The sequence below is a fragment of the Electrona antarctica genome (genome assembly GCF_951216825.1).
Source record: "Electrona antarctica genome assembly, chromosome: 18".
In the NCBI taxonomy this organism is placed as follows: Eukaryota; Metazoa; Chordata; class Actinopteri; order Myctophiformes; family Myctophidae; genus Electrona; species Electrona antarctica.
Genome location: NC_136799.1, coordinates 12,173,205 through 12,196,883, shown reverse-complemented (window position 1 = coordinate 12,196,883; position 23,679 = coordinate 12,173,205). Strand labels below are relative to the sequence as shown.

Here is a 23,679-nt window from a genome sequence, read left to right as displayed (position 1 = left end):
AGTAAAGCTTGGGGTCTCCCACAGGGGCCCGGGCGCGTCAGTAAAGCTTGGGGTCTCCCACAGGGGCCCGGGCGCGTCGGGCTGAGAGAGCCGATGCAGACGAAGGCCTGGTCAAGGCCTAAGCTATAGAAGCCCTGACATCTGGCTTTGTTCTCTTCCCAACCTGCTACGGCAGGCTGGTGGCTTCATTATTGTGTCTTAATGCGATCATCCCTCCTCTTGAATCCCAGTCAAAATTATATCCCTACGTGTTTTATTGCCAATAAAGATTTACTTGGCGGAGTGGCTGCCGTCAGACAAGTTGTCTTCGGTAAGTTAAATCAATTTACAGTCTATGGTGGTGCTTCTAACCACCTTAAACCCTATACTTACTTAGTTGCCCGCAGTCCCCCGGGGCTCCCCCTCCCCTTATCCCCTCTAAACTAATAAGCATCAGAAAATAGCCCATCTTCAACCTCACAACGCGTCACAGACTGCAGCTATTTTTGCTTGAACGTCTGCCCTAGAAAAGGGACGCTTGCACTATCCAGCAAATATACTACGAAATTTGCGATGACACAATAAACCTATTGGCTCAGTGGTTTTGAGGGGAACGTATATAGCTACGCGGCAGGTGGCAGGGAAAGCTCTGACAGAACCCCTGATTTGTGCAGAATTGTGTTGCTTAAAGGATATGGCCGCCAGATGCCCATTTGGATGGGGAAAAACTAGGTTTTCAATCTGATCTGTCAAAATCAGAAAGAAGCCAAAGACTTCTCAGTGTTGTGAGAAACGTGAGAAACTTTGGTCTGAAAGTGAAAACGGCTAAAAGCACTTTTTTTCTTTCACTAGTACTTATTGTCCGACACATTTCTGTCCAACATATTCTAATAAAATGATATTTTAATTTGGATTTAATTTGCTATTCAATCAATTGAGCATTCATATCTGTGTGCAGGGACTGTAGCAGCAGTACTGTGACACGGCTATAGATGGCAGTGGTTTGCCACTGCAATTGTTTTTTAGGAGCCTGCTCAGCTCAATTTCTATGCAGCAGTTTAATATTGTTTGTTTAGGGTGTGACTTTTCTCCCCTACTAGAACTGATTCTGAAAAGTGTAAATTTTAATTTATTATTCATCAGTTTTGTTTGCACACTCCTAAACCGCTTGAGATCAATATTGAGAATTCATCATTGTGACTCCTCCCCATCGAGAAGGAACAGTTGAATATGACTCGAAATGATTTATAAATGATACATTTTCTGCAAGATTTCATGGGTGGGGGGGTCCATCCATAATTATTCAGTTGTTATTAAATTTTATTTTAATGTAACAATGCTTCGCTTATTACAAATACCATATACATTTTAAACATGCATTAACATATTCGGTGTTCAAGGTTTCTTTAGTACCCGGAGGGTATAGGTTTTGCAGACATTGGTAGATTCAACAATCCAGAGATACACAAGACTTTACATTGTGTGTTTTTTATATTCAAAAATATATATAAACATTAAATGCTTCTCCACACACACACACACACACACACACACACACACACACACACACACACACACACACACACACACACACACACACTATTTTAATGAATTGTATTGTGTAATTCTCAATAATTTGAGTCCAGACTGTCCTTCATTCAGCCTATCTATTTTCCTTTCATTCATTCATTCTTCATTTTGATTTCTAATTCTTAGATATATAATTTGCAGTTAATTAGAAACCATTTGTGAAGAAACCACTAAAAACAAACAAATAGGAGGCTCCAAACCCATGATCTCACGCTCTTATTTGCTGAGTTGTACGAGATTTGTTGACAAGTTCTACTTGAACAAACTGTGTTTAGACAACAGTACATTTCCTTGGTCTTTTGCTCCGACTGGGCCAAGGTCGCTTTTATATTCCACTGAAATCATAAAACTGCACTCGAGATAAACAGAATGTTTACCCTCCCCATGTGAGCTGAGGCTGATATGTAAATGCAGCCTTATTCTTTCATCAAATTTGCATTCAACCTCTTAACCCATTTCGGCCTGACGTTGAAAATTCTCCAGTTTTCTGAAGTACCCATGTTTCAGTGGTGCTCAATATTTCATGTCAAGGACCCCAAAAATTATATGTAATTGGCCGCCGACCCCCATCTGAAAATATGTTGTTCCAGGGACCCCTCAGAAGCAAAGATTTGAGTTAAAAACTTTCGCTCTGAAAAAATATATATTCCAAATTTGCGCCACATTTTCACGATTTTTTTAAAATAGCAGACCTACAAGCTCGTAGCGCGCCACTCGGTGGCGCGCTATGAGCTTGTAGATCTGCTATTTTTCAATAGCTAAATTATAACATGTTTAAAACGCCAAAAGGGGTTCCCGCCCAGAATGGGTTAACCAAACACTACAGGGCTCCAATTCAAACAGCACTAATGATGGTTGGCCCTTTATGACCGATTGCCGTATCGGCGAAAAAGAGGAAGAGCAATTTAGCCCGGGAATGAAAGGAGTAAAGCATAGTAGCTATCTGTGAGCGGCTGACAATAATTGGATCAACTTTGCCGAGAAATGGATGTGTTTTGATGCTCGAGTGGCTGACTTGGCAATCGCCTGCCTTTTATCTTCCGCCACCAGGCCTCTATACCAGGACGGACTAATCAAACAACTTTTTTTTTAATAAGACTAGTGCCTAATTTATGCTCTGTTGTACTCTGGTATCGCGGGGGAAAAAAGCAGATTTACAAGCTCACAAACGGGTCGCATTTGCTGCGCGTTGTGAGCTTACAAATGGGCTATTCCCAGCCGGCAGTCGGGCCACGGCTCACAGCGCAGGAGAAGAAGGGGAATAAGGGGAAGGTATAGGGAGGAATTTCAATGATCGCTCCTCCTGACATGATGTTTTTATGCAGCGGGGAAGAATCCCGGAGACTTTGTAAGAGGTTCAGCCGTTAACCGATGACACCCATCGGGAGACATGTCAGAAGGTCAGAAAAGTGTCCTCTGCATGCAGGGACAGGGGAGAGGGGAAAGTCCCCAACCAACTCGGAGGCAGATTTGCTGCATGCTTTGAGACGAGACGTAAGATTTGATTGCAGAGTCTTTGCTGGATACGAGGGATGGTCCCTGCATGGGCATAAAGTAGGCCTACCCGTGCTGGTTCACACTTTTACTACTGTGTAGTATTTTCTTTCCATACAAGGAATCGTTAAAACAGGTTCATCCATGAGTATTTCAATACAAATGTCTCATGATTTGTGCTATATGGCAATAGAAATGGAAAAGATAATCCAATATACTGTATCAATTCCGTAAAAAACACATTATTATGGATGAATGTATAAGGATGACATCACTCCAACACTACAATATTTTGTGGTCACTGTCAGGGTTAGACTGAACATGGAGTGACAACATTACAGTGGTGTGTGTGTGTTTATGTGTGTGTGTGTGGCACTGGGGGGGGGGGGGGGGCGAGGGGGGGGGTCAAGGTCTTGTCAAATGGAAGCCTGGCCTGTTTTCACTCCTCGTTGCGGGTTAAAATTGATGCCTAGCGGCCCACCGCAAGCCCACCAGCTGCCGCCTGTCCGCACGGCTATAGAGAAGTTAACAAGCTCAAAACAAAACAAGTGACAAAATGCAACAAAAGGGGCAGGGGGTGGTGGTGGGGACGGGGTAGGGTTGGAGCGGGGTGGGGGGCTCTATCTAATGGGGACTGTCTTTAAGGACGATCACCCTGTGTGTCGCTCCCGTACCACCAAAGGAGGGGTATAGCGAGCAAAAGGAGGGACCTTGATTTGAGTCGACTCCTCGCTAGGTAACTGAGGGCCTGATGTGTGGAATGTGTCTCTCTCTCTCTCTCTCTCCCAACGCCGATGACATCCCACCATGCAAGCCCCTCTCTCTGGTGTGTTGGTATATAGGTCAAACAATTTGTCTTTTTGTTCCCAATGACTAAATTATGTATTTTTCGCCTTTTTTTGCAATCAAAATAAATACATTTAAAAAGAGATGCTGCTGCCCTTGGTTAGGAGAGAAGAACCAACCGGCCCGCCGATGCTGTGAGTGTTTCTGTCAAATTGCTATCTAATTGTTGCAGGGCTGCAGGCGGAGCTCATATCTGCGTCTCTCCTGCAGCCCTGCCGCGCTGGCCCTGCCATTCACAAAGCCCGGGGATGCCACACACATTCTGTTTGTTCTACATGAGCAAACAGATTGTAAACTGGCTGATAATTTTTGTACTGACAATGTCATTTACGGCTGTCAGCCTTTTGTCTGCCCCCTGTTTGCTTTATTCAAATATGAACCGAGTGGACCTCCCCTCTCCGCTGCTCACTTCTGCATTAAAATCACATCAATTCACTTCCATTTTGTCTTATCTGAAATTCATTGGAGGCAATCACTTGGTTGAATGCCCCGGTGTTGCCATGGAGACCAAAGGTCCTGTGTGGACTTCAGAAGGATTAGGAACTTGTAAGATTTAAGTCTTGAAGTACACAGTTGCTTTGTTGCATCTCCCTTTGATTTCGACGGAGGAATTTGCCTTTTCTAACTTTGGGCTGGAGGTGAAATAAATCTGTATAATGCATTAGCATCCTCCGGCCGGGTGCAGGATTGATAAATATTCATCCATCCGTCCCCCCTCCGTGCATTGATCTATTTCTGAGTTTGCCAATCTCTTTTAAAAGGCACTCCTATAGATGCCTGTCTGACCCTGATCTGCATTCATATGGAGCGAAGATCCCACCGACCGCACTGCTCTGAAAATTGATGTTTTATTCCTGCACCGCTCCGCTTCATTTGTCAAGCAGCCATCTTTGTGCCGAAACTATGACAGTCAAAGTGGCATGCGGTGTCTCTGTGCCCCGGTGGCACCTCATCGCCCGGCTTGGGGTGTGTGTGTGTGTGTGTGGGGGGGGGGGGGGGTAATAAATCCAGCTCAGCGAAACGGGCAGCGTCGCTCTTCCTGGGCGCCCGGCCTCCCGGGGAGTCCCGCTCTGCCCCTGAAGCATGTCCCCACCCCTTTGTTTCGCCGAGGTCAGGGCACGAAGTGCTGAGTTATTCACATCAAACTGTCTGGCTGGAAGCGCCTGCAGATGTTACTGTTTTTTTGTGTTTGGTTTTGTCTCCTTTCTCCTCGTCTCCCTCCTCTTCTCCCCTTGCTCCTTGTCAGCGCTGGCTGCCAAGGGCGCTTGGCGTGTGAGTTTTTTAAAAAGCTGGGAAAAACGTGGCCCATGAAAGAGGAGTTGATGCCTTGGCTCCTGCGCCTCGTGAATTGGAGTTTTTTTTATTTTCTTTGCCTTTTTAAAGCCAAAAGTACAAAGTCAACAGTCTGAAGTAAATGGATTCATTTTTAGTTGTGCCAGGCAGTTTTGTGCACAACAGAGGGACGCTTCTCTTTGTCTGTTTCACCATCAATGCTAACATCTATTACCCTTCATTGTCGGCAATGACAGGCGGTTTTCAGAACTTAATGCATTCCAAATATTTTCCCCACTTCCTTACAAAGAACGAGGACAAAGGAAATCTTTTGAATAGTTTAAACATTTTAAAACGAACAAAAGAATTGTCTACATCAAAACTCTGAATAAAGTTCCTAAAATATGCTGTAAATGTATTGACTAATTTGCATCTCATTAACATGTCCCTTATTGAATTATGCCGTCCCAACAGAGGGTGGTTTGGTTGTTGGTGAGGCAACCAGAAGAATAGCAGCGATACTTTGCATTTCTGGAACGTGAAATCCACTACAGCTACCGTCACCCACGTATCAACGAATGTAAAGGAGGAGTCTGCACTATTTGTACAATAAATCTTCACTCGGCGTAATCTTTCTCGTTTTCAATAGGTTCTAATCTATCATTTATTTCTCTATATGAGCAGGTAGTTTATATGCTTTCTCTGGCAAACTGTTCCAAAAGAACATTTTGCAAAAGATGTGACGTTATTTCCACGGCGTCTCGATAGATTGTTACTTTTAAAGGACATTTTAAATTGGACATAATTCAGGTTTTGTAAAGTGTCGATAGGACATTTTAAATTGGACATCATTCAGGTTTTGTAAAGTGTCGATACTTTTTAGTGCGCTGAATACATTCTGTGAAATTTGAGAGGTAAACAAAAGTTCTCTCCGCTGACAACGGGTGTCACCTGGAGCATCTAAACAATCGATGCCCATTTGCAACTTGGTATTTACCTGGTGTTGACATCAATGCCAGCCCTTTAATTTAAGGTCACTTTGTCAGATATTGCATGACATTACCCCCATGGCATTTTTAGAGGAGCAACTAGATATTGAATATAAAGTCAAGGCATCTATTTTAAGCTGAAACGTTGGGCCAGTTGATATATTATTATATTTGTAGATGCAAACAAAGGGAAAACACATAGAAGGTACTAATGGTACAAACAGTACAACTAAAATCTGCTTGCCTGTGATTAGATACAATATACATTTCCTGTGTCCAAATCCAATACAGTCCACAAGATTACATCACTTGTTTTGCCATTAAGACTACATTATTCAGCCTTGAACATGGCAGATCTCACAAAGACTTGTCTCTGGAAAGATTCTGACAGAGTCTTGTCGCTGCCTGTTGAGATTCTACTCCATCTATGGACGAGGGATTATACTCAAATACCAGCTCCAGCTTGAACAAAAGAACCTGATGATGGCAAATTAGACGTAGGGCTTTTTCTGTTGGGAAAAAGTGGGGAATCTTCTGAAGTCTAACAAACCTGGTGGTCTCTGATTATTTTTAATGATATATGTAGCTGCAGTTTACATAATTACAGAAGGTACGATCAAAGGCGGTAGCAATGGACAGGGGGAATCTGCATTCTGCTGAATGCATAGCAGAATATAAACATGCTTTTTTTTACTGACTTATAGCCCTTGTACAAGCTGCTACAAGGTTTAGCTTGTTAGCACTGTCACCAAACACACTATCACAAAAGGTCTAGCGGGGGGGGGAGCGACGTAGGTTACATTGTGGTCAAGGACATTTCTCAGTAGTTCGTTGACAGTCTTCATTGTGCCAAGAGGCAATGGAAATCAATGGAGCTGACCTGTCCAAGCCAGTGTACCTATAGGCTGACTGAGGTCACTGTCAGGAAAGACCCAGACCTGCAGTGTGGACAGAAAAAGTATTTGAAAAGCTCCTCAGGGACCTTGTAACTAAAGTGATATAATTATGGTCGTGTACGTGTACGTTCCACTTCATACGCGGTGCACGCCACTGAGAATCTAGACTATAAAAACCGCTCTATATAAATGGAGAACATGAGCGTGGATCAAACATGCACATCTGACACAATGTTGTTGGGTCTCATCGGTTTTCATCTCCTCTTTGTTGCAGGTCCTGCGGTTGCAGCCGGGCCGGCGCACAATTGTCCGTCCGTCCTATTGATCTCATTGTGGCCAAACTAAAAGACACTTCATGTACCCTGAAAGACTGCACAGCACAAAGTGGTGACATTGATAGGACCACACCGAGGTAGGTCTTTTTGTGCCCCCATGTGTGGGAGAGTTAAGGTCTGGTCTCCGGGTGGATGGGGGGTTGGGGACGGTTTGCACTGAGCTGACCCACACAGGACACACAGGCCTGACAAAAACTCCAAACTGAAACTTTTTTGGCTTTGTCTTTTTAAACTCTTAATTGTTCCATTCGGCTGATGTTGGGCCATAATCGGATTTGCGTCGGGACTCCAAGCCAGTTTATCCACTAATGTTGTCTTGACACGCCTGGTTTTGAAATTTCGTAACCCTCAAATAGTATGATTTTGTTTTTTGAAGAATGAGTTCTAGCTCTCTAATTTATTATTTGATTATGTACGTTATATAAATACGGCCCGACTGATGCTGTGCCAAGTCCAACTCCTGGGGTGTCACTGATGTTTGTACATTTTGTTAGGACTAAAAGGGTTAAAGCTCTCTTTGTACGCTCTCCGTCTGAAAGGGAAAGTCAGCTCGGCGGCGCTACAGTGGCTGTCGGCAGCGTTGGGCAGCCTGCATGTAGACACACGAGGATCCTGCCCGCGCATCTGCTCTTTATTTTGCTAAGTAAGGAGTATCTAAACATTGCTGAATCTGAAAATGGCTTTGTTGTTTTAGGCCCAGGTGGAAGGGATGTCAGACTCCTTCGCGAGCGCTTGCATGAGCGCACAGCGCACGCACGCGCACAGACACACACACACACACACACACACACACACACACACACACACACACACACTGATTCCTACCTTCCCTCCCTGCATTCCATGCGTAACATATCACTGTCATTAGCGGGTACTTGCTTTTATTGTTTTTGTAAAGGAGTCCATTTTGATAGGATTAGCCATCGCTGGGAGCCTTGTTATACCAGACTTAGGTTTACCAAATGCAGGGGCTGTATTGTGCTGTTTTGAAAGAGCCACGGCCACCCAGGTTTCTAGGAGCTGTGTAGAGAGGATGACTTTGCAGCCAAGGCATGACGAATGCACCCCCGCCACACACACCACCACCACCACCACCACATCACAAGAGACCAGCAACATCCGTGAGGCAAGTGGGTAATTGATTTGGTGCTTTGTTAATAGCTCATGGCTAATTGGGCATGCCATGAGTGGAAAAGACATCGGCTAAGTATGGAATGGGTCCACACAAGTCGAAACTATCTAAGAGGGCTCAACAAACATCCTGATCATAGTAATATTATTCCCAACAAAGGGTCATGTTACGCTTTGCTTTCGCCCTGTGTGAAATGGGATTCGAGGAGGAGATCACTCATGTGACTGGCTGCGAAGCAGCACAGCACCGACATGTCTGACCTGTGACTCCTTCATCTTCCTCCATGTCAGAATTGGCCTCTTGCTGCCATCGAACGCCACCAACGGTAATGGAAACCCGCGTGCAGCCTCTGAGGACAGCAGAGTCAAGTCAGACCATTTTTCCACCAAATCCTCTCCTGCAAGGCGGAGGAGATCGAAAGACACTTGAGTCATCATCACGGCGTAGAATAAAAGCACGTTATAATCTCCCATGATTCGCCTGCAGCGCAATGAATGCAAGGTTCCCCAAATTACAGTTATTCCACCCCATTACACTGATACCATGGTTAGGGTTCAAATTATACCACAGTCAGCCTCTTGTTCTTTTAAATGTTTAAATGCCGTTTTCTGTGCTGCCGTCGGCGGGCCCCTGGCATTTTACTGTAGCGCCTCACAGGGTGTCTCTAATTAGATCATAAGGCTGATCTGTTGTCCTGATTAGCATTGAATGGACTTTGATCAGCATGTACCATCAGATTACTGTGATAGCCCACCTTTTTGGATTAAGACGAGGTCCGTGCTCATTGTGCTCTCTCGCCGGGTAGAAAGAAAGGGGTGTGGGCTGGCCGGGGATTAGGGCTGATGCCTCCTTTGTATGCGGGAAATACCACTTTATCAGGGAGGGCTGTGTCGAGCCGCAGGGTGCAGCGCCGGGGGTAAGGGGAGAAAGCAACCCTCCGTGTCCTACGCACGGCACAGTCTTTTAGTGTGTATACTCTCGCCCCCCCCAGTCTTCTTTGTGGGGGTCCGTCCGTCCAGGGGCCGGTACAACGGACGGGCGACGCACCCCCAGTCCGACCTGTTTACCCAGGGAAATAATCGCTAATTTCAGAATAATCATGCCACCACCCCCTGACCAAGACTAATTAAATGGCGGCATGCCATTGAGGCGCTGCACCAGCTTTACACTGAGGCTCTGCTGTCGATGGTGTTTGGCCAGGCCGATCAGAGTGATTGATCCCCAGGGCATCGGACACATCATGGAGCTGTGTGTGTGAGAGCCACAGAGAGAGTCGGGAGAAGAGGGGAGAGGTAGAACCCCTAATTATCCCTGAATATTGCTCCCTACCCCTGCTGTGATGATCCAATGAGGTTTAGGAATCCAGGAATTCTGGATTACACTCTCAATGCTATTCGGAACGCGTTGTATGCATTGTGGAGCGTGGGGATTGTGTGTGGAAAAAATGTGACCTGGCCTGATCCTTCATAGAAATCTAAATTTCATATGTAGAGATGAGGCTATTCACAGCCACCGAGAGCACTTGCATTTCTTAGTCATGACGTGATGCTCCGGTGTTATTAGCAGCTTTACAAAGAAAAGAGCATCCCTCACCAATAAATGGGTCACTACTCTTGACATGTCTCACAGCATGGGACTTTTTTTCATGAGCCAAAACGTGCATGAATCCAGGGGGATTTAAGGACTTGATTCATTCCCTCATTCCGGCAAATAGGCAACGCATCATTTTATCTCCAGTTATTTTGCCAGCAAAGTTAATTCTGTCAAACTGAAAAGGAAGCTTTGAATGAGGTAGGCCTAATGGAAAATTTCAATCCATCTTTTCTCACCGAGTAGCCTTCCCTCTGTTAGACGCAGCTTAACGCCACAAAAGAGGCTGATGCCCGTGTTTCATGCTTTGTTTGGTATTTTGGAGAGAAGATATATGCCTCTAGGATCGGATTATGACGAGGGAGAAAAAGTTCAATTTGGAGAGAAAAAAAAGAACAGATCAAAGAAAGTGATACAAGTAAATGTGAGTATGATATATTTGAGCTGCAGCTTGTAGCGTTTTTCTTTAATTAGCGTGCAAATTAGAGCACACACAGTCTCCACATTTAACTCTTGTGAAACTCATTTCAACTTCTGTGGCAGTTGAGAAAACTGAGATCCGCCCAGCAGTTTGAAGATTCTGCGCCAATGTAAAATAATAATTTCATTGTTGAGTTGAGTGGAATCAATTCAATCAAATACAACTTCATTTATGTAGCTCTTTTTGGGGGTGATTGCAATACGCCTACAAATTGATCAACATTGATCAACAACAACAAAATAATACAAAAAAAGAATCTATCAATGAAAGGCTAATATGAATATATGAAAATATGAATAATGGGGCCGGCCGGTATGGACGGAGGATAAAATAAAAGCAATTTATCCTAGTATTTTGTCCCCCTCGCCATAATAAGTCATGAACATTATGGCCAGCTAGTTAAGCTAGGCTAAGATCAGACCTTTTCATTTGGTATCTAGGAAACATATCTGTTGGCATTTCACTGCAGTGCCTCAATAGGGTGGCTGTAATTAGACCATGATGCTGATCTATTGTCCCGATTAGCACTGAATGGACTTTGATCAACATGCATTATCAGATTACTGTAATAGCTGCTGTTTATCTTTTTTTAAATATTTTTCAAGCACCTTTCATTGAGAACGGTGAACGTTTTTAAAGACTGAAGCTTAGACAATGACACACATTTAACAAATCTGGCATCCATATTGTTGGTATGGATACAGATTTTTGGAATTAAACCTTTCCAGAAGGACGGCTCCATCCATTTTAAACATGCAACACACGCTGTTAAATAATTTCCCCAAACACATTGTTTTTTTTGCCATAAGCATCACAACGCATGCACAACACACCAGACCACACATGCAGACAGACATTGGAAGGAGTGAGCGGCTCATATCGAGGCTCCCATCTGCTGTCGGATCAATATTTTGTGCAAGCCTCATAGCCTAGTGTGTTTACCCTAGGCATCTGTGTCTAGCATACCAACCCAGCCCCAATGTTTGAGCATGTGACTGTGTAATAATGGCAGATAGGGGGAACTAATAGCCACTGCAATATCTGTGGCCTGACCCAGTGTGCCTCTGCCTAATTGATCTATAGATTAACATCAGACACATCAGTCAGGGGTTAACCTTTTCTGTTAGCTGCACTGTCTTTGCTGTGGATTACCAGGCAATTGCCCTGACTGGGCTGACGGAGACAGACAAGAGACAGGCAATCAACTGTCTTGATTTCAATGTGCTTTGTGGGGGAGATAACAAAGGGACAAATCATAAGCGCTATAGTCAGTGCATCACATAGAAATAAACATGTTTTTTTATAAGTAGAATTTCAGTGATTAGTACATTTTCAATTTATGAACTCATATGATGTTCTGCCCAAATCTACCTTATTCAAGTATTCAATTAAATCCAATCGACTTTATTAATCCCATTAGAACCTGCAGTACAACAACAACATAAACGAACAAGTACTTCATGCACCTGATGTGGAAGAATCTTAAACATTCTCAGTAACAAAGTAGAAAAAAAGTTCAAAATGAAAATGCCTATACGAAGCAATTTAGAAGTCTTATCGCAGAGGGAACGAACAATTTAGAGCTTCATTCAGCAATCCTGCAGAATAAAGCAAGCTCAAGAAAAATGCTCTGTCTCATGCTAATTTCCTCCCTCTAGCCATCCATCTACAACAGCCTAGACTCATGCAGACACAGCCAGTCCATCCATGCCCGGCCCCTCTGCTTCCCTGGCTCTATATGTACACTTGGTCCGGCTATGTAAACTTTGACATGTGGGTGTCAATCTCTCTCATATTTACCATGGGCTTTATCGGACCATGATTAGTTTTCTGAGCAAATTTGGGAGGCAAAAAGAACAACACACAACTAGCGGTAGCCTATGTAAGCTAACAGCACGTGCCACCGTGGTGCACTGCATATTTACATGGGTCCAGCTTGTTTTGTTAAGGCTTTCTCTGTGGGTTCATGTCAGCCGAGTGCTTGTGAGGAAACAGGGGTTTATCAACAAGGCAAGGAGGGTTGTGTACGTTCACACAGCGCTGTGTGCTGTCCGTCCCGGCCTGCGTTCCTTGTTTGTTAGCCACCCCTCCACTTGTACTGTAAATACTTAAAGTGTGGCGGATGTCGGCAGAAGGACTTTACTGTTTGTAAAAGCCACCCGACGATATCATCAGTAAGTTTGTCCACACACTCGCTCGTACAAATAGAAGAGTAGGGAAGCCCCGAGTCACTTCATAACGTGTCTCCTAAAAGACAAGACAGATGGGATTGTTTTTAATTTATTGCATTAAGGAGACAATGTGTTTTCAGGACATATTGAACTTGATGGGATTATATTTGTGGACACTGGTCAATGACATACGAGGGCCCTAAGTGTTTGCCTCAAACAAATGGTCCCCACTAAACGTGTACTCAAGCCAGAGTAAATTTGATTGTGGTGAATGGAGAGAGAGGAGGGGTTACTCTGGCTTTCCTGTCAACACTGGGTAAGGATTGGAAGAGAAACATTTGCTATGACACAGTCAAAGCAAAGATGATGAGGCCATTCAAATGTTGGCCGACGACGCGACACTGTTTGACACGGCTGTTTGACGTGAACCTTGAAGAGGCCTTATTGAACCGTGGGCACACTGACCTTAGCAATGTGAGCTTTCGTTAGTGCTACTTTCTTAAGGCTGTTGAGGAGTTGCATTAAGCAGATTTCATTATATCCATTAGGATGTTTTGAGGAGAATTGATGTCTTGTCTGCAAATAAGCTACTAGTCAATTATATACGAGTACAGTCATTTTAAAGAAGAAATTTCATCAGAATGAAATAATAGTCTATATATCACTCCTAAATCCTAAAGTCAGTTATGAATACTCCTCCCTGTGGTGAACCTAATCCAGGGTAAACTCTGTTCACACCTCACACCCACGTCGTATAAAAGTTATTAATGTTGAATTTTCACTTCCTCGCTCCCATGTCGCCGGCGGCAGCTGAGTCCGGACCAATCCCGCCGCACGCCGCACAGTGTCCCGGAACCCGCGGGGGACCGCCAGCTCGGTCTCTGCTTAATAAACGCGGTGTGTGTGTGTGTGTGTGTGTGTGTGCGTGTGTGTGTGGGGGAGCAGCGCGGCTCCCGTATTGACCACCCGGGAAGAGATTAAATGCTGGTGACATTTCCGAGGTGGAATTTGCAATTTCCACAAATATGAGAGGTGCATCCTCGAGCGCAGCATGACAGCACATAAAATCAATATAAATAACCTGAATCCCTAATACCTTGATCCCTGTTAGTGGAGGGATGAATTACAACTAAGACACTGGGAAGTGAAGACCCCCGCCGCCGGCCCCCTCCCAGGCTGGAGTACTGATTCCTATCGACTGTCTCCAGGCCAAACACAGACGCAATAACAATTAGGTGGTGGTGGTAGGTGGGCCACCACCAGCCCAATTCTCTCCCACCCACACACCACCACAGTATGTGCAAACCCAAACACGCACGCACGCGCACACACACACACACACACACACACACACACACACACAGGCGGTTACATACGAATGCATATACAGTACACATTAACTGTATCAGAGACGTACGCGGTTGCATCCAAAAGCCATCTCCGGTATTAAGTTTGGTTGGGGTGTTCTTTCTACACATATTTTTGTATGGAGCTAACTGCAAAACGCAGGACACACACACAAATCGATTCGAACAACTTAAACACTCCCGTTGTCTGATATGATACACAGAGAGACAGTGGAACAGATATTAATGTTGTCTGATATAATATTCAGAGACAGTGGAACAGATGCCATTGATATAACAGAACAACGTAAACATTCCTGTTGTTCTGATATTAACCCATTTTGGGCGGGAACCCCTTTTGGTGTTAGCATTATGTTATGCTTTAGCTATTGAAAAATAGCAGATCTACAAGCTCATAGCGCGCCACCGAGTGGCGCGCTACGAGCTTGTAGCTCTGCTATTTTTGAAAAATCGAAGAACGACTGACTGAGAGACATTTTTAGAATCTGATCTCGGGTCAAAATGGGTTAATACACGGAGCCGGTGGAACAGATATCATTGGGAGAACACATTGACCACACCCGCCGTGACTCATCACAGCGAGCAGGATTAGTTCGGGGCTTACCCCAGACTTAGCCGAGGGGATACACTGCAAAGAAAACAGCTCTGCTCTTTTATATCCTGCTGCTGCCTGTTGCAAGAGACCCACATTGTGTGTGTGTGTGTGTGTGTGTGTGTGTGTGTGTGTGGGGGGGGGGGGGGGGACTTCGAAGGTGTGCTGCAGCGTACAACAGTATACCAGTGGTGGAAAAGGAACTCGCATTTTTTACTTAAGTAAAAGTATCGATACTGCCATGCAGAAATGCTCTGTTAGGCCTCACTCAGACCTTTACTGCATTGCTGTATGCTTGTTGGATGAATGTTGTGTAGTGTCATGGCCGCCCCAATGCATTTCCAATGGAAGTCACATGGTTTGTAGTCCACATTTTGGACTACAAGCTGTTGTATGGCTTTCGGCTGTGTTTCGACTGCGCCCCTCCCCCTCATACAACACAAATGTTGTGTCAAACCATGTGACTCCCATTGGAAATGCATTGGCGCGGCCATGACACTACACAACATTCATCCAACAAGCATACAGCAATGCAGTAAAGGTCTGAGTGAGGCCTTACAAGTAAAAGTCCGGAATTCAAAATTAGCTTGAGTAAAAGTACAAAAGTATTGGCATCAAAATGTACGCAAAGCACCAAAAGTAAAGTAGTTGATCTTGTAGATAAGATCGTCTATTTTCAAATGGCCGGAATATAGATGGCGCTGAAGTGCTTAATGCATGTTTTGTAATAATAATCCAAATCTACAAAGTAACTAGTAACCAACGTTTTCAAAAGTATAATATTTAAAAGTACAAATACCTCAAAATGGTACTTAAAGAGGGAAGTCTGGAGCTCTCTGGTGGAGCTGTTGCCCCTGCAACCCGATTATGGATAAGCGGTTGAAGATGGATGGATGGATGGATGAATGGATGGTACTTAAATACAGTACTTGAGTAAATGTACTCGGTTACTTTCCACCACTATGGTGCTGCAGAGTACAACCGTACAGTAGCTACTGGGCAGGCATATTATAACCAGCCCACGCTGGCAACTTGACTGTTTTTTGTTCTTGTTTTGTTTTGGGTTATTTTTTTCTTTTTTCTTGTCTTTTATTCACTAAGCCTTCACAGAAGGGCAGGTGAGGCGAGGCAGGTGGCTCTTTTACGGCTCCGAGAGCAATTGGCTCCCCTTCAAAGCGGTCGTCCGTAAATGTCACACCACTCTGAGTGTACATGAAGCGCTCATAAACAAAGGGGGGAGACTCCTGCGAGGCACGCAGGCCGGAAGAGTTTCCCCTCCAGCGGCGTTGGCGCATTAGCGCTTTGTTGTTGCACCGACCGACCGACCGACCGCGTACGTTGCATCTCCTCCTCAGCCACGCACACCGTGTCCGTCCACATTAAGCCTCAGGTAGACTACTAGTGTTGTGTTGCGTGCCAGTGTCGTGCTCACAGCAGATCTACAAGCTCACGTCGTGTCACAAATGTGACGTGTCGTGAACTTGTATATCTGCTATTTATACAGCATGCGACACCAACATGCAACGAACTAAGTGTAAATCAGGCTTTAGCTGCACAGGTTCGGTTTATAGCCAGGGCTCGGCAATATTTACTGTATATCTTATTGTACCGATATTGTGATGTATGCGACTATAGATATCATCTGGGTTTTGGGGATATGGTAAATGTTGTGATATGGCATGAGTGTTGTCTTTTCTCTGGTTTTAATCACTTAAGCGTTACTTAAAATTTCTTGCCGGAATCATTTTGCTGGTTTTGAAAACTTTAACGGAAAGAATATCGATATTTTCGCCACAGTATATGATATCGTCACACAACATCGACATTGAGGTATTCGGTAAAAACATAGTGATCGCCCAGCTCTACTTTGATTTACCGTATTATAGGGCTCTCTTTTCGTCCATGCTAAACCTCTTATCCCTAAACTTCTTTGCCTTTTTAACTATTTTGAAAAACGTTTTTCAATAGTTCAACTAAGCCGATCTATATCGACACGTTAGGGAGCTTGGCTATTTTAACTACAGTACCTAATCAAAAATGTTTTTCAAAATAGTAAAAAAAAAAAAAAAAAAGGCAAAGAAGTTTAGGGATAAGGGGTTTAGCTTGGACGAAAATAGAGCCCATAAGTCCAATAACAAAACAATGATTGAATAACAAAACAATGATTGAATAACAAAACAATGATTCAATAACAAAACAATGATTGAATAACAAAACCCTTTTTGGGGGGGGGGGGGGGGAGTTCTGCCTTTTAACTGTGCTTGTTAATTTCCTACAGTTTGTGCTGTGGCCTCATTACCTTTCTATGGTGGTGATAACAGCACACCTGCTCCCTCCACTTCCTGCGTGTGACCATGGCGATGCTAGCCCCTCCCACACACACACACACACACACACACACACACACACACACACACACACACACACACACGCAGTGCTCTGTGCCTCCAGGGGACAGACAGGTGGGAGTATAATCACTGATCTGGGAGGAACGTGTGAGTTCATACAGTATCCACTATGCAGTGTTATACAGCTAATAGTTTATAGCACCACCGCGCTTAAGATTAGATAAGATAAAGATAAACTTTTATTGATCCCCGTGGGGGAACTTTCAGGCATAGTAGTACTAGCAGCAGCAGCAACACCTACGTGTGAAACACAGGATAGGTACAGTATACAGTAGGTAAAGACTAGAGAGATCATAATAATTACAATTTACTACAGTATTCAGGCATTTAGCACACACTCTTAATCCAGAGCGATTTACAGTAAGTCAGCAAGGTCAACACAAGGCAATACATCAAATGCATAGAAATAGTCCTGGGATCATATTAAGTAAACCAAGAACCGATCATCGGTCAAACAATAGAATATCACTACATTGAGACTATAAACATATAGAATGCCAGATCAATAATGACCTGGCATCTTAGCCTGCAAAAGCCTGCAAGGTCGTTGAGGCTATTAGGGCAAGTCCTACGGGCCAAGGTGGAGTCTGAATAATCAAATAAATGGGTTGAGTCTGACACTAGACATCTGCACTTGGTCTGACTGAGTTAACATAATGTATATTGTTTTCATGACCCAAGCAATCCAGAGAAAAAAAAGTTAAATTTAGATTTTACCATTTATGGTTCAAGAGTTACAGGGAAAAACGTAAAGTGGGCTGTTATAGAGCCACCGTAACTCCGACTGATGTAATTATTTTTTCAATACATTTTTGTAATTATTATGAACCTCCAAGTTTTGTAAATATAGCGCTTACAGTCTTACTTAAATGTGAGTCTTCAAATTTTCAATTATAAGTGAATGGGGAACTAGCGTTAGATTTGTTAAATTGAAAAAAGGGCTTTGAGATGCCCTACATAATGGAATGATTAATGTCTGTGAGCAAATTTGTATCAACCGGGCAAGCCAGTGAGGAGCAGGGGGTCTATGACATACAGACATTCCCATAATTATATGTAAGATTAATGTACAATGTACTGTATCACCAGGAGTCTTATTCTTTAGCCTAAATGTTTTACTGTACCTCTGTGCTGTGTACATTTTTGACTAATAAAGTATTCAATCAGGCAAAAGTGAATATATGCATGGGAAATGGTGCATTTATATCGCGTTTTTTTTGTCCAATGTGCGTATACGGTCACACACCGGGCGGCGGAGGAAAACCAACCTGTTCATTGGGAGCAGTTAGGGGTTCAATGTTGTTGATATTTCGACACTAACCCAGGCGGGGGGAGCCAGGGATCGAACCGGGGAACCAGCGGCTGCTCTAGTGCCACCTGCAGAGCCACTTGAAAGTACTGTACCTGCGTGACGGTACATACTGTATATCTAAGTACAAGCTGTCACACGGTGAGCTTGTTTTAATTATTGGTAAGGACGCTAGCCTTCAAGAGGTCAGCCGTGGGATTTTGTTTTTTGTATAATCCCAGTTATCATTTCCAAGATTCCAGGAACCAGGATGTGGGTAAACGGGTCATGGTGTTCAGTTCACACGCCCCACAGTTCAATGCTTCAATCTCGATAATATTGGAATGTTAATGTGCTTTGAAAACTCGCTCACTGTGAGTCACCGTGACTCAAACACAAAATGATTCATACCCCTTTTTTATGCAGTGAAACATGATTTGCTTTTAAGATAGAGAAACCTTTATTTGATCTTTTTTTTTGATTGATTGATTGAATACTTTATTTAACGGTTCGCAGAAACAAAATCACAGAGGTACAGTTTTATACAAAGGCTGCTAAAAGGATAACCCAGAGAAAGCGCTTCTTTCCATTATGGTCCTGATCCTCTTCTGGTGTCATCAGCCCAGCAGTTTAAGCCAAAAATACAGCACAGGTACAGTAGAGAGACTAACCACATGAACGGATAGCGTCTTTTTATGTATTGATTATTTATTAGTCCAAAATTGTAAACAGCACGTGGTACACAGTCGGACGTTAAGGCTATAAAGGATAACACAAACAAATCCCTATAGGGGGACTTGTTTCCATCGTGGTCCTATGTATTCAATTCATAAACATATCGCATACAACATTTGCACAATAATACATGTATGTCATCAACAACTGCAAAACATGTGTACAAAGGAGAAAATGGAAAAACAGAGGTGGTAAATGATACCTCCTTTCGATGGGAATTTGCATTTCCCAATGGTGTTTTTTCAGGCCAAGCACACTGCACACGCACACGCGCGCGCACACACACACACACCCCGAGTATTTCCTGCTGTGTGTGCGCGCGCGCGTTCGTCGGGCCACATATTTAGGTGAAGCTGTTAGTTTTTCCAGTGTCTCTCAGAGACAGAAGTGGAAGACGGAGCACTGATGGATGTGAGCAGGTAAAGCCGTGCTGTCAGGAGGCATTATGCGCTGTGTCGCTGGGCGAGGACAGTTGGAATCCCCGAACACTGATATCTTAATCTGCATCTTTCAGGACCACGACCAGCCACCTGAAGTGGACACCGGAGAGCCAGGCTAGAGGAGGGGTCAGAGGTCAGCCCAGGTGACCTGTGACGTTTTAGATAGCAGGTAGACTAGGTCAGTGGTTCTCACCCCCCCCCCCCCACTGCCCCCCTTCTTACATCGGACAAAAGCTGAGACCAACCACCCACACGCACGCGCACACACTCTCTCTCTCTCTCTCTCTCACTCTCATACACACACACACATTCGCGCGCGCGCACACACAGACACACACACACACACTTCTGTTTTTCAGACATGTTTACTACTTAAGCCCTATATCGTTGCTGTCGCTGGTAGAAACCTCTTATCTCCATATTTTAAATTATTTTGTGTTTTTTTTTGTAGATTAAAGCCCTACTTTATATCAAACTACAGCGTCCCACAAGAGCATCAAAAGTATCAAATGTGTTTGTAGATCTGCTATTTTTTTTAAGTTGATTCATGAAAAGTAACAGTTTTGGACATATGAGGTTTCTACCCGTCGGAGACGATATACTTCCTTTACGACAAACGATGGAAATAGCCAATCTACAAACTCACAAGCTCACAATCTACAAGCTCACAATCTACAAGCTCACAAGTAGCCAATCTACAAGCTCACAAGTAGCCAATCTACAAGCTCACAAGTAGCCAATCTACAAGCTCACAAGCTCTACAAGCTCACAAGCGTGCTACAATTTACACTTTTTTTTTTTAAACTTAAAGAAAACTGTTTTCTTTGTGACTAAGTTGTATTGATATCACATTGGACTGGATGAGAGCCAGTTATGATTTTGTGCAAAATTGTGTACTACTTCCAAACAGACAAGCCCCCGCATGCATGGGATCGTTGGCACCCCCTTCCTAAAAGGGGGCCCAGGGTAGCGTCCCCCCCCCCCCCCCAAACACTGGCCTATAGTGGGTGAAACAAACAAGTCTGGACTCACTCTCCACTCCCTTCTGGCCAACGCCCTTTTAACCCCCCCATCGGAAGGTGCAGGAGGATCCTTTTCTTTTTTCTTTCTTTTTTTTTTTTAAAGCTTTGGCACCAGTTGAATCAGCCCAGCCACCATCATCATTACACACTGAGAGGCTGGAGCGCCGCTCCGCGCCGCACCGTAATGTGTGTGCAGAGTTACTCCATCTGTTTGGAAGGTCCTCAGCAGAAGTGTGTCAACTGTTGACACTCCCCGTTTAATATTGTTTGAATTTTTCATCAAGATCCCGAGCCCTTGCTACAACAAGAGCCCTCTTTTATTTTCCCCCCGCCGGCTTGTTTGTACATTCTTTGTGTGTGTTTGTGCGTGCATGTGCGCGTGTGTTTAAACACACACACACACGTGTGCACTGCACAAGTACATATAAACAGACCGAATGGTCTTTGATTGAGCATACAAAACTGACTCTCGTCTATTCTGTGTGCGTAAGCAGTCTCTTTGCCTTGAGGTTTCAAAACGGCGCAAATTGGTTAATGCTGGGTCTTGTTGTCCATATAGTGGCTGTCTGGTGGGGCTGTTCAGGAGGTCTGTGGTAGTCTAGGTTCTGAACCTTTTCAGGTCGTGACCCCCCCAAAAAATAATCATATTTGAACTGTGGACCCCCCACTCTGACAATCACTTGGAATTGTAGGAGTTGAGGCATTACATTTAGCAATTTGGCCAATTTTTGACCAGTTTTTATTGTATAATTTGTCGATTACTTTTGTACGGGAATGGTCGTTTTTCCATTTAATTTTATTTTTACGTTTAAAAAGATCTTAAAAGTCCTTAAATTGTCACTTCACTGTCATCTGGGGGCCCCCCACAAATCATGTACGGACCCACGGGTTTAGAACCAATGGTCTAGTGGAGGTCTGGCAGTGGTCTAGTGGAGATCTGTTCGTTGTGTTGACTGTGATGGTCTGTTGTGGTCTAGTGGAGATCTGTTGTGGTCTAGTGGAGGTCTGTGGTGGTCTAGTGGAGATCTGTTGTGGTCTAGTGGAGGTCTGTGGTGGTCTAGTGGAGATCTGTTGTGGTCTAGTGGAGGTCTGTGGTGGTCTGGTAGTGGTCTAGTGGAGGTCTGTTGTGGTCTAGTGGAGATCTGTTGTGGTCTAGTGGAGATCTGTTGTGGTCTGGTTGTGGTCTGTGGTGGTCTGGTAGTGGTCTAGTGGAGGTCTGTTGTGGTCTAGTGGAGATCTGTTGTGGTCTAGTGGAGATCTGTTGTGGTCTGGTTGTGGTCTGGTGGAGGTCTGTGGTGGTCTGGTGGAGGTCTGTGGTGGTCTGGTGGAGGTCTAGTGGAGGTCTGTTGTGGTCTGGTTGTGGTCTGTGGTGGTCTGGTAGTGGTCTAGTGGAGGTCTGTTGTGGTCTAGTGGAGATCTGTTGTGGTCTAGTGGAGATCTGTTGTGGTCTGGTTGTGGTCTGGTGGAGGTCTGTGGTGGTCTGGTGGAGGTCTGTGGTGGTCTGGTGGAGGTCTAGTGGAGGTCTGTTGTGGTCTAGTGGAGATCTGTTGTGGTCTGGTGGAGGTCTGTGGTGGTCTGGTAGTGGTCTAGTGGAGGTCTGTTGTGGTCTAGTGGAGATCTGTTGTGGTCTAGTGGAGGTCTGTGGTGGTCTGGTAGTGGTCTAGTGGAGGTCTGTTGTGGTCTAGTGGAGATCTGTTGTGGTCTAGTGGAGATCTGTTGTGGTCTGGTTGTGGTCTGGTGGAGGTCTGTGGTGGTCTGGTGGAGGTCTGTGGTGGTCTGGTGGAGGTCTAGTGGAGGTCTGTTGTGGTCTAGTGGAGATCTGTTGTGGTCTAGTGGAGGTCTGTGGTGGTCTGGTAGTGGTCTAGTGGAGGTCTGTTGTGGTCTAGTGGAGATCTGTTGTGGTCTAGTGGAGATCTGTTGTGGTCTGGTTGTGGTCTGTGGTGGTCTGGTAGTGGTCTAGTGGAGGTCTGTTGTGGTCTAGTGGAGATCTGTTGTGGTCTAGTGGAGATCTGTTGTGGTCTGGTTGTGGTCTGGTGGAGGTCTGTGGTGGTCTGGTGGAGGTCTGTGGTGGTCTGGTGGAGGTCTGTGGTGGTCTAGTGGAGGTCTGTGGTGGTCTGGTGGAGGTCTGTGGTGGTCTGGTGGAGGTCTGTGGTGGTCTGGTGGAGGTCTGTGGTGGTCTAGTGGAGGTCTGTGGTGGTCTGGTGGAGGTCTGTGGTGGTCTGGTGGAGGTCTGTGGTGGTCTGGTGGAGGTCTGTGGTGGTCTGGTGGAGGTCTGTGGTGGTCTGGTGGAGGTCTGTGGTGGTCTAGTGGAGGTCTGTGGTGGTCTGGTGGAGGTCTGTGGTGGTCTGGTGGAGGTCTGTGGTGGTCTGGTGGAGGTCTGTGGTGGTCTAGTAGTGCAGCGGTTCCCAAACCTTTCAGGTGGAGACCCAAAAGAGTGATTAGACGTTTCCACCGGGACTCAAACTAGTGAAAATAGCAGATCTACAATCTCACAACGGGTTGCTTCACGCCGCGCTGTGAGCCTGTTACTGTAGATCAGCTATTTTCACTACTACTACTTAATTATTATATATATTTTTTTAATTTATGGAATGTCTTTATAGATTTGTTTGTTTATTTGTTTGTTGTTTTGCTTCAACAAACAAAAAATGGGGATGGGAAAACCTTTTGAAATATGTATTTTTACTTGAGTCGTGACTCATAAAAATCTGTCCGTGACCTACTGTTCAGGTCTGGTGCTGGAATCTGTTGGTGGTCTGCTGTTAGTATAGTCTACTGTTAGTCTAATGGTGGTCTGCTAGTAGTCTGTGTAGGTCTATGGAGGCTTGTTGTAGTCTATTGGAGGTATGTCGGAGGTCTAATGGTGGTCTGGTGGAGGTCTGTGGTGGTCTGGTCTGGTGGCCTTGTCTCTACAGCCCTCTCCGATGGCACCTTTTGTGCAGGGGACCCTGACGCAGCCTTGAATGCAGGTCACTGCAGGTTACTGACAAAGCTCTGTGAAAGGGGGGCTGTTTTTGTGTGCACGTCTGAAAGGGGGGGGGTGGGCGATGCG

General features: G+C 44.7%; 1 long non-coding RNA gene across 2 annotated transcripts in view; it reads left to right on the top strand.

The window, feature by feature from the left end:
- The window catches only part of LOC306942100, a 74,042-nt gene that overhangs the window by 11,809 nt on the left and 38,554 nt on the right, over positions 1–23,679 (top strand). For both annotated transcript variants that reach the window (XR_013792236.1, XR_013792237.1), the window contains exon 3: positions 7,341–7,478. This is a non-coding gene — a long non-coding RNA (uncharacterized lncRNA). The remainder of the gene's footprint in view (positions 1–7,340; positions 7,479–23,679) is intronic.